Source organism: Vanacampus margaritifer, chromosome 5 (genome assembly GCF_051991255.1).
Source record: "Vanacampus margaritifer isolate UIUO_Vmar chromosome 5, RoL_Vmar_1.0, whole genome shotgun sequence".
Taxonomy (NCBI): Eukaryota; Metazoa; Chordata; class Actinopteri; order Syngnathiformes; family Syngnathidae; genus Vanacampus; species Vanacampus margaritifer.
This window is the reverse complement of record NC_135436.1, coordinates 27,906,975-27,919,234: the sequence shown is the minus strand read 5'-3', so window position 1 is coordinate 27,919,234 and position 12,260 is coordinate 27,906,975. Positions and strand designations below refer to the sequence as shown.

General features: G+C 39.2%; 1 protein-coding gene across 2 annotated transcripts in view; it reads left to right on the top strand.

The window, feature by feature from the left end:
• The window catches only part of gab2 (GRB2-associated binding protein 2), a 44,912-nt gene that overhangs the window by 21,209 nt on the left and 11,443 nt on the right, over positions 1 to 12,260 (top strand). The gene's annotated exons all lie outside the window — the stretch shown is intronic.

Here is a 12,260-nt window from a genome sequence, read left to right as displayed (position 1 = left end):
CAAGTGTACAGTTGAGACGAGAGTTTTTGTGCCACTGGTAAAAAAGCTAACAAAAAAGAGGACTTTTTGGAAGCACTCGAGTAATAAAAGCAATCATTCCAAAAGAATGAAAAGAACAAAATAACAAATAACAAAATACAGATTTAGGACATAAACACAAAAGTGCAGATTCTTAATGATGTTTTACATTATTTTGTTCAAAAAGTTATGGATATATTATACAGTATAAATCATGCATTATTTATATTATTTACAGTAGTCTTTGATAGGCACTGCATTAAACATATTCTCAAATTAATTTTTTAATGTAGCATTTTTTAGCATATTATTTTTTATTTTAGCATTTTTATTTTATAATGTATACTGTATTTATTGTATATTTATTGTCTTTTACAATTTATTATTTATAATAGTACCGTCGACCCCCACGTGCTCGCTGCTCGGCACCAGCGGATTTGCATATTAGTAGATAAAAAAAAAAAAGGATAAAAAAAAAAAAGAATCAAAAAAAAAATTAGCTTATTTCTTATCTTCTTTATATATACAGTATACATATATATTTTTAAAGTCATTAAATTACATTTTGCTTGAAGTAGCGATGCAAATTCCAGTATATTAAACTGCCTTGAGGGGTCCATTACATTTACATTACTACCGTCTGTTACTTTGCATTCTAACACGCACATACATGCACAAGGGATCACATGTACATCAGGCACCACCGCAACAGTTTGGGGCCTTTGCAGAGATGGAATCAAGTCCCATATGCACAAGTCTTACCTTACCTTCCAAAAGAAAAAAAAGACCAATATGGTTATTGTGCCATGTTTTTATTAAATATCTGAGTGAGTATCAAAACTTGTTTTAGATGCTGAATAACTTCAGCTTCCTGATGGCAAGACAATAACAAAGTAATTTCAGCTATCACAAATTGTTTACCTTCTTTCTCGGATAGCAACAAGAATGAGACGTACATTGTACGGATGGGCCGACAACATGATCTTAGTTATTTTAATGAGTAATCTTAATTTCATGAATTCATTTTTAAAACGAGAGTAGTGTTTTTAAGTGAAATGTACTTATTTTAATTTACTCCTAATCAACTTTGTTGACTTTATTACGGTGACCTGAGTCGACTCCAAGCCAAGCAGGAATGACTCCAATATCTGCTAACTAGCTTTAAGGCTAATAATGTTGCCATCTGGCACCTTGTTGACATTAAAAGTTTTATCCCGCTTAGCGGATTGTGTGTAAACATGACATTTGCGCAGGTGTGAGCTAAAAGCCGCCGTTTATTTTCTGAATGTGTTTACATGACGAGGGGATTCCCTTCACATGTTGACGCTTAGCACATAATGCTAACCGTTAGCCGTATTTGGAAGGCCGCGTCATTTTATTTTGGTCCTTCTAAATATTTCCTTCTTTTCTCTTGTGAGCGTTTCCGATTAAAAATAGAACGCCAAAAAGCAGCTCTGACCCAATTTCATTTTTCAAGCTCTCATGCTAATTTACGACTCAAATATGTGTTAACTCCACCATGAATGCGAGCTTGTTCTACTCTGTGGGAAATGCACATTGCCAAAAAAAAGAATGAAAGAAAGAAACAACTGGGCTTAAAAAGCAAGACAAAAAAAGTAATTAAATCAGCACTGTGTTACTTAAATTAAGCTAAATTATGGAAAATGTGATTTGTTAAAACAAGTTAACATAGCCTGTCATCTCTTAAAATGTGTTTATTTACTATCGAACTATACTTGAAGCAAAAGCCCCAAAAATTGCCTGGTGAGAAGAAATAGCCTGGCACACAAAAGACAAGCAGATTTGAGATTAGAATTTCTGCGGCGCACTCGAATACTAATCCGAAATGCCCCCCTCTGAACTCTGAACATTCCATCTTGTTTGTGCCTCAGGGTTGTTTTCACGCAGACCCACTTGACTCCTTATAAATGTTAGATAATGATGTATTTTTGATATTGTTAATGAGTCTACTGTTCAGGCAGTTTCTCGATATGATGAGTGCAAAACCACGGGAATGCATTTGTGGAAGAAGCTAAATGTCATGCAGCGTTTGACGTGGCTTACGCTAGCGAACGAGCTCGTGTTGTCATAGAAAATTGTCAGCAACTGAGTCAGCAGTTTTGTTTTGTTTTTGTTTTTTGACACTTTTGTAAGTTTAGAATTTGACTTTGAAAGGAAAAGATTCAGCAAACGAAAATTAAAATGGAATTCAAAATGTTACGTTAACGAAGACCAGTCTTGTTTGCTTTCTGCAGGTTGCAGGCAATATTGTAACAGTCTGCCTATTTTCCTGTAATGCTCTAAGTTGCCACAAGAGGGCACCAAAGCCCTGGCTAATGGGAATGTAGTTAGTTAGTTCAGCTGCATTTTTCCCCCCAAATTCAAATCCTTTGTAAGCTATTTATTTACAATGGTAATGTTGTAAGAAGTATTTTGTCCTCATAGTTGGTTTATTTCCAATCTTTTAATCAAAGCAATTGTACCTTTTTAGGGGAGTGTTAACTCTCATTTGCTCCCCATAACGTATTTATATGTTTTTAATGTTTGTTTGTTTTTTACGCTAGAAGGTATTGATGCAGCCTCTGACCTGAAGCGGTCGCTTAAAGCAATGGTAGTTATTACAAAAAAAAGGCCAGCAGGTGGCAGTAGAGTTATAAGAGCTCAACCAGGGCCATGTTGCAACAAGCTGTTTTCCCAGCATTTTAAACAGGTTTGTGAATAATGATGAAACTTAGCTATATTCTAATGCTAATTGTTGCAAAACAGAAACGGATAATAATGTACTTTTTTTTTCTTGATGAAAGAAGAGACTCTAACCTTTTTTTTGGTAGGTTCCATGTTTTTATAGCAATAGAACACAATATTCTGTGCGCCTTGCAAAATCAGCCAAAATCCAGTAAATCAGCCGGGACCAAAGGGGCTTGCTTCAGTGAAAAAAAAAAATTATTGTAATTTTTTGGGGAGGTTACTTTATGTCTCCTGTAAGAGAATCGACCCTAAAAGCAACAAGTGAGCAGCTGCAAAATGAGCAGAGAAGATAGTTTTTGTCATCTTTTCTTTTCTTTGCAGCTGCAGCCGACACCAAACAGACGGGGAAGTCCCTCTGTGAGGGAAAACAAACGGTGACACGGGAACACAAAAAAACAAAGAAAAGAAAAGTCAAGTCAGTTAATTCCTCGTCTACAAGAGGACCAGATGTTGCGCCGCTAACCCATGTTGTTGTTGTTGCCGTTGATATTGTTGATGTCTGCCATGATGGGATGTTGACACGATTTTTACGTTTGCCTGATGACGAAGACGAGTATTTGGGGGTCTTCACTAGCTAGCGGTACTCGGTTAGCCGTTAGCCACGCCAACCGGTGCTCCTTGCGTGGGATCGCGAGGAAGAGTTGATTCAGTGGCAGCATGACAACTCGTCATTGTTGCGTAACTGGCTCTGTTCCTTCAACGCAGACTTCCTGGCTCACGCGGGCAATCGTGATGATGTTTCATTTCTTTCGGCTTATATTTAGATGGATGTGCTGATGCCTGCGGATTCCGTCCTCGTAAATACACCACGCCGACGGTCTATTTTAGGGGCTTTCAAACTTTTTGGGTCTAAGGGGGATTTTTTTTTTTTTTACTCATCATCCTAATGGCAATGAAACATGACTGCCATGTGTACCTTTAAATGCCATAAGATCTTTTTTTTTTTTTTTAAGTTTGTTTGTTTTGAGAGAGGAAAGTTGCAATGCTATGAGAATGAAGTAAAGACATCTTCATGCTCTCTTTTTTTTTTTTTTTAAATACAGCGCTATATTCTTGAACAAATTGTCATGTATGCACTTTTTTAAACATTACATTGAGAATTATTTTGCGGACCCCCGACCTACCCCAGTTTGAGAACACCTATTTGTTTATTACTAACAAGTGGGAAATGTTTTTTTTGTTTTGTTTCTGTGTTAGTGGGAAATATTACGCAATAGCTATTTCCAAGAAGTGTTGTGGTTTGTGGTTGAATACGCACTGACACTTAATGACAAATTTCAGTCAGTCGGTGCACAGTTAGATTGAAATCAGGTTTGTTTGGCTTCGGCCCTCTATTAGTTATCCTTGAATCTTATTTTGGTACGTGTCATGGAGTTATATGCTTCTAACTTTGGGTGAATAGTTTGTGGACCAAAACAAGTGGCGTAGAGGAATGCTTGGCTGAATTTGGTGCGGAAGAACATCATCAAAATCTTTGGAATGAAAGAGAATGGAGATGTTTCTTGAATGTCTTTCAGAAACTCTAACCAGAAGAATGGAAACTTGACTCCCCCCCCCCCACACACACTTCCTGTAAGTGGAATGTCCATGTTTCACAATACTTTTGTCTATATGGAGTCATAGAGTAACACACAGACAGGATTGTTGCGCAACAATTTTCAGTCAAAGTGACAAACTCAACTCCAATTTGTTGTGAGGTTCCTCTAGGAAAGGTTCTGGCTCCACTGTGGTTTTCTGTACTGGGAATTCGCTTATGTCCCATTAAGTGCATAGTATAAATGGCAAACATAGTTCTGCCCAATGGGCATCCAATATAACAATCAGTCAAATGCACTTAGTATTGGGGTACCTCAAGGAAATGTTTTAGATCTACTAGTTTTCTCAGCTATTATTAGTGTAGAAAGTTTTTCACTTGCCACAGGTGGAGTTTCCATGTCGGCTTCTACTGTACAGCAGCGTAAATGCAACAAAATCCATCCAAAGTATCAATCAGTCATTGAGAGGTTTCTCACGGAAATATACTAGGTCCACTATAGTTTTCAAAACTGGAAATTCCCATATGGTATGTTTTGATAATTTTGTCCATGAATAATAGTGTAAAACAGTGCAGTGTAAAACGCTATCTTGCACAACAACATACATCCAAGTCAGAGAAAATTTGGTATGGTATTCCTCAGGGAAATATTCTCAGTCCCCTATAGTTTTCAATACTGGAAATTCTCATTTGAACTCAATAAACGCTTATACTGTCTGTCACTGGTAATCAGCTTCTTGGAGTTGCGTACGAGCCAATTTGAAGTAAATTGTCTTCAATTTCTGTCTATTTGTTTGTCTTGCACGAATGAGGAGGAGGGAGGAGGGGTGGGGGTGGGTATAAGGGGAGACTTTAATTGACATTAAAAATAAATAAGCAAATGAACAAATAAATGTACATGTGTAGGTGCACGCTTGTCCCCAAGGATGACATGAGTAACTGGAGTCTGTTCTAAAAATAGCTCACCAGTGATGACTTGCTAAGAATTAAAACACAGGAAGAATGTCAACATATATTTCTTAATGTACCAAATATTCCTCTTCTTCTTTTTTGTTTAAAAATAAAATAGAATGTGTTGATTGAAAAAAATAAAATAAAATTTACCCAAATATATATATTTTTTAATGATATTTTAGAGCTGTAATTTTAATACCGTGACACCGCAATATTTTTCCTCACGGTTATCAGAATCAAAATCTAATATCGCCCCCTTAGCCCAAATACTTTTGTCCATGTGCAGTAGCGTGAAACACAAGCATGATTTTTCACAATGGCTATATGCAATAACACTTTGCACTTTGGTATGGCGTTCCTCAGGGAAACGTTCTAAGTCCACTATAGTAGGAATTCCCATGTGTCCTAATAGTGTTAGTAGAAATAGCTCACTGTTTATGCATGCATCCTTGGCATCGATTTCTGTGCCGCTGGGAGGTCTGATGTGTGTTGCCACTGTGGATAAACGGACATGGCGGCCACTGCTGCAGATGCCGCAGCATGCGCTCGCATCCTCTCGCATCCTCGGTGACGATGAGGCCCAACAGCAACAAATACCACGTGTTGTCCTCTTCGTGTGCGCTGCTGTTATCAGATGCCGATTGGCTGAGAGGCGGCCGGAGTGTTTCCATGCCCCGGGAAAGCACCTCGCGCCCGGCCGGCCCCGCTCGCTCGTCTAATGAGTGGAGCATCGTCTCGTCAATCACTGTCTTTGTTCTGGGCGCCCTCGCTCGTCTGAGCACTCGAGCAAGGGTTCGTTTTCTTACACAGAACAGCCCGTTCCTTAGTTTTACACAAACCCCTCTTGATTTAATCTGACGAAGGACTGCATGTACAAAAATAGTCCTTCGTCTTTCTATTTTAGCTCTTTCCCCGGTCTTTAAAAAGATGACAAATGGGGGAACAGGAAGTCTAATGACACTCACTTAAGTACAAACCTCCACCAAGGCCAGAACGATTCTGAGCCTCTTTCACGCTGCTTTCTGGGCAAATTTGCAGACCCGGTCACACAATTATAGCAAAGGTGAAATAAATAATCATGAATCCGCCAAAACAAAGTGGAATTGCTTGAGTCGTTTTTATGTAATCCTGCTAATAAACAAATGCCCAATGAGAGCGTAACCTAATTTGGTATTAACTTGGCAGCCTCAGCCAGGGTTAAAAATAGCCGTCATTTTTCAGTTCCAACTATATAAACCATGAACATCTTCCCAGTGAGGAGTTTTGTGATGTTACGCAAGAAAGTTGGACATTTGACCCTGCGGAAGAAGCAACTGCACCTGTAAACATTTTTTTTAGCTACTTCTAATTGTTCATCTCTCACTTTCGTGAGTCACTGTGCACATCTTCTTTAGTTAAAAAGTGACTCCTGTTTGATTACACATGAACCTCAAAATACTTTACTGTGTCTCCGTACTTTTTGCTGCTGACCATTTAACTCATTTGCTCCCAAAAACGTATAAATAAGTTTTATTTTTAAATATTACCATGCTCCCAAAAACATATTTATTCGTTGTTTATGTTTTTATGCTAGAGCATACAGAAGGCTTTGATGCCGCCTCTGAACTGAAGAGAATGCTTGAAGCAATGGTATTGATTACAAAAATGGCCAGCAGGGGGCAGCAGAGTATAAGAGATCGATCTAGTCGGATTCATTTTAATTTGGAATAAAATGTATTGCAAAATCTTTTTTTCCCCTGATTACCGGTACTGTTTAATAACCAGTGTTTGGTGTTTATTTCGTACTTCATATTCGTATAGTGATTTTTATTTTTTTATTTTAATTTTTTTTAAAGGAGGGGGGGTTGATGTTGTACTATGTTACCGGTTCAGTCATTGTCAAACAGATGTTTGCAAATGTCTTATTTTAATTAAGCACTTCTTTCATGAAGGACTACAGAAATCAATAAACGATTACTGTTGATATGCTGAAATCAGAGCATTTGGACACTTTTAAATTAAAAATATGGCTCTAAACGATTACTCGATTATTAAAATAGTTGTCGATTAATTTGATAATCGATTACTTGTTGATTAATCGATTAATTTTGACAGCTCTAAATGTAATATGGGGTCGATATTTAAGCTGTAAACAAGTTCTAAAATTAGCAATTGAAGTCTGACTCGTGTCAAATCATGTGACAAAGTCACGACTGCTGTACTTTGTTATCCGCTAGCAAACACAACAAGGTCAAAGGATCGCGTACAACTGTGCTAAGAGCAACTCTTTCAACACTCTTCTCAGCACTTTGAGCCACTGGTGTGCTGGAACGCATGACGAGCCCACTCAGATGCCCGATGGCCGTGCGTTGAGGTCGTCGTCTGCAGTCACACATTTCCACTTAAAATGTCATCTAGCGCGTTTTTTTTTTAAAATGTCGATTGTGCTCCCCAGCCTGCAACTGGAAATCAGGTCAGGCCTTTGAAAAAGACATCTGCATATCTTGACGCGCCTCAAGGAGTAACTCGTTTTTTTGTTGTTGTTTTAATACATCACATTTTCCCATCCATCCATCCACGCATTATCTGAGCCGCTTTTGAAATGGAAAAAAAAATAAAAAATCGAATACATAATATTACCAGATATCACACTATTACTAATAATGTTTGTATGTCGACATCATATTTGACCTTCAATTTTCCTCGAGTGTCTGACGCTGTGGCTTCCATCGCTTTTATTGACTTACGTCAGTGACATGCCTAGTGGCCCCCACCGCTTCCCCACCCCCAATAACCTCACATGCAAATAGCTGTGTGCGTGCGTGCGTGTGTGTGTGTTGTGTGTGTTAACGTTGGCATCCCTCCCACAATTGCCACCACTTGGCCACTGAGGTTAATTTGCGACCCTGACAGTGGCCGTTTTTTTCCCTTCTTTTGTTCAAGAGTAATTTCTTGTGAAAGCATTAAGGAAATTGCTCCGCCACGCTATACTCCGCCCCCCCCCCCCCCACCGCCCCCCACCCGCCCTTTCTTCCTGTCTATATGTTAAAATTGCAAAACCAGACTCTTGCAAAGCTTATTATTCACTATCTTTTTAAGCATATCCATATTGTGAGTGTAAAAATGTTTCACTATATTATATGCAGTTATTATTAGAAACTTTCTTTTTATAGTGTAATAAGTGTAGCAAAATGTTATTCAAAATATCTTAAACAATGCAGTGACAATTTCATTTTCTTTTTTATTCATTTATTTGGTTTAATCGTTTATTTTAAATAATATTAAGATTTTATGTGCTTATGTGATTTGCATTTTTTTGCATAATGTTGTATGTAAATAATCATGTTTACAAAAAAATGTATGTCAATTAGGTTTTTTTTTTCAGAAATAAAACGCAATACTTTTGAGTTACTTAAAATTGTATCGTTAAATTTGTAAAGTTTTCAACGCTTTTGATTGGTTCGTAATTTGTAAAAAAAAAAAAAAATAATAATTTTAAAAAAGCAGAAAACATTGACCTAATTGAAAAATTCATATTGACCAAAATTTATAAAACAAGTTTCCGCCCAACAAAGTGGACTTATTACATGCATATATTATATATTTCATAGATTCACTGTAACAATTTTGCTAAATGTCTTTTTTTTTTAACAAATCTGTGCTCTTCGTCAGTCTACACGTGGGGGTTATTTTTTTACAAACAAAATTGAACCATCCTAAAATGTTTAAAAGGGCTTTCGTTCTTCATCTTGCAAACACGATGAATTACGATTTACGAGGGGTTAGCCCAACCCATTTGATTAATTAACTGATTAGCAAGTCGGCTGTGTGTGCGCGGATCATTATCTCTCTTTGACTCGTGATTGCAATTTGCGTTTCAAACCAAATGCAAAAGCGCTTTTTTTTTTTTTCCACTCACATCGCGCGAGCTGCTGTTATTGTCTTCCTCTTCCTCTTCCTCTTCTATTTGTACATCTCAAATTAGATTATTTCACATCTTCCTCCAGTTCTGGCCCGACTGGAAGGAAATGAGCGGCGCACCGACAAAGACGCCGGTTGTCCTCGGTGAAGCAGCTGGCTTCTAATTTTGGCCTCCTGAGATCCTGCAGCAGTTCTCGATTCGATTACGTCCAAAGAGCAGAGGAGAGACGCTCGCTGATGTATTATGGGGCCTAATTGGGTGGGTGTGGGGGGGGGGGGGGCTCGTCAACTTGGGCACTCGCTGACCCGAAATGTCGGATGTGTTGTTTTCCTCACCCAAAGTCTCTCTTGTTTTCATTTTTGGGTTTTGAGATGAACAATCTCATTGGAATATGGAAATAAATTAGCATTTGCATGACTTCACATGACTCTTTAGAAAAAGTCAATCAAACCAAAACATTTAGGACTTTTGCACAGTACTGGTTGGATCGAGGGTTCTGAACATGCTTTTTGTGCTGGGATGGAGTGGATGGAACGGCGTCAAAGCGCTGACATCCATCGTCTGGCCCATTACCGTCAAGCGTGGAGCACGTCGTCCGTCCTCGTCTCAAAAAAAAGAAAAGACCTGAGATTGGTTTCATGTCATTCTCTCTCTCCTCTATGCTCGCCCCCGAATGAGGGAGGGCGCCGATGAGGAAGGGTGGGAGGGGGCGGGCGCCGTATGAGCAATCAATATCTCTCCCCATGTTAGTGCGCATGCATGAAAGCTTTTTGCAAAAGCTTTTTGCGGGGAGAGGAGATGACGAGAGTGGAATCACTCACAACAATGGCGTAATTGAAGATCATTGCAGTGGGCGGGGTCTGATGTGGGGGGGGGGGGGGGGCTTCCCTGCATGTCCACTGGCTGGCCTGGACGTCCCACTGCAGAGGCATTTACCCCCTCAGGCTTTCATCTCCTTTAATCTGGCTGGACTCTGTGCAACCCCTCCCCCCTCCCCCCCCTCCCCCACCCACACACACGCACCCAGTATGTGTGTGAGACATCGTGACTCATCTGGAACGTTCCGAAAGAGCAGCTTGACCTCTGAGATGTCGTTGCAAAGGGAGGCTACTGTACATGAAAAGCAAGCAGAGTAGTGCGTCTCTAATATGTCTGACTCATCGGGCAGCTTTGTGCAGTATGCGGATGTTCACTTGGCATGTTATCGTAGTGGAGAGATGAAAAATAAATACCGCGCCTCAAATAGACACCTGCTTTTGCAAGCCCCCTTTGTACGAAAAAGGGCCTTAGCCCCGATTCGCGCTTGCCACTGAGTAAATAAACACCTCGATAAATCATCATATGTGTTACTCAAATAGAAACCTCCTTTTAACCTAGGTCTTGATGTAAAAAAAAAAAAAAAAAAAAAACAATAACTGGATATTTTTATTTTGAAAAATGTGTCTGTTCGAATCAAGGCCTCCCCTAAAATAAATAATCTCACTTTTCCTTCCTCTAAAATAGGCCCCTACTTATAGATAGCTTTACAATATTTCAAAAATGCATTTGTTCCCATAAGGCCTTACCCAAAATGAATGCCTGGTATGCTTTTCTGTGGCCCTGTATAAGAAAAATCCATATTCTAATTAATACTAACAACTTGCCCCTACTAAAAACCCGGTACTCTGTGCCTCTCCATTCGGAGTAAATAAACATCTCAATTAATCACTGACTCTATCAAACATTTGAACAAATAAATGCCCACACCTCTTATAGATGTCTCTTTTTAACTCATTCACTCCCAGTCATTTTCACTGAAGCAATCCCCTTCACTCCCGGCTGTTTTACAGGATTTTTTTGTGAAATATTGTGTTCTATTGCTATAAAAACATGGAACCTACCAAAAGAAAGATTAGAGTCTCTTATTTCATCCGGAAAAAAATTATATTTCTGTTCCCGTTTGTCAGCAATTAGCATTGTAATATAGCTAAGTTTCATCATTATTCACAAATCTATTTAGAACTGTGACTAATGAGGGTTTTTTTTTTCAACATGGCCCTGGTTGATCTCTTACACTCTGTTGCCACCTGTTGGCCGTTTTTGTAATAACGACCATTTCTTCAACCGTTCTTTGCAGTTGAGAGGCTCCATCAAAGCCTTCTGCATGCTCTAGTATAAAAATAAAAAATAAAAACGTATTAATACGTTTTTGGGAGCACGGTAATATTTAAAATAAAACGTATTTATACGTTTTTGGGAGCAAATACGATTTTTACAACCGTATTTTTTTATTTTTAGGCCCTTACCCGATTTAAGCGCCTGTTATAGATGAGAAGCGATACCGCCAAATAAATAAACACCTTAAATAGACGCCTCCATTCAACCAGATGAGTTTAAAACGTGTTTCTAGATATTTGTCTTTTTAAGATGCGTTTGTGCAAATTTATTGATTTAAAAAAAAAAATTCCTTACCCCAATTAAATACCCGATTTGCTGTCCTTTGACCCTGTATGAGCAAAGTACATGAAATGAAATCCACTTCACAGTGACCGAGAGGTTAGTTAGCTTCAGGGAAGATAAGGTTTATTGTTTTTCTTTTTCCCCCCTCATGCCACCCTTGGCTAGAGTTGCATGCGGCACCTCGGGTCGATGGATTTGCTTTCTCCTCCTCTTCCTCGTCTTCCTCAGCTTTTATTTGGCCTGCTGCCCGTGTCTATTCGCGGCCTCTCTGATGTAGCCATCTCGCTTGACACATGTCAGGGAAAAAGGCAGCGGGGTTGTTGTCTATGCAGGATCGAAGACGGGGGCCTCAGATCATGTGTGCAACCCCCCCTGGGGAAAAAAAAAAAAATCAGGATGATGCTGTGTTGTCGCCTCCCTCGGGGCGCATCCCTCTTAGCTATTGATTAGGGGCAGACTGAGGCACGCCAAGGTCATGCAAAGGCTCAGAAGCAGAGCCTCCAATAAAACATAACACGCGCTAACCTTTGTGTACGTTGACGTGACACATAAGTATCACGTCAGGCTGATGATTGACAAGCAAGCCCCGCCTCTTGTCAGGCTCAGTCAGCTGCTTCTCCTTTCGCCACAAAACGATGAAAGGAAATGCTAATTGTGCTATGCTAG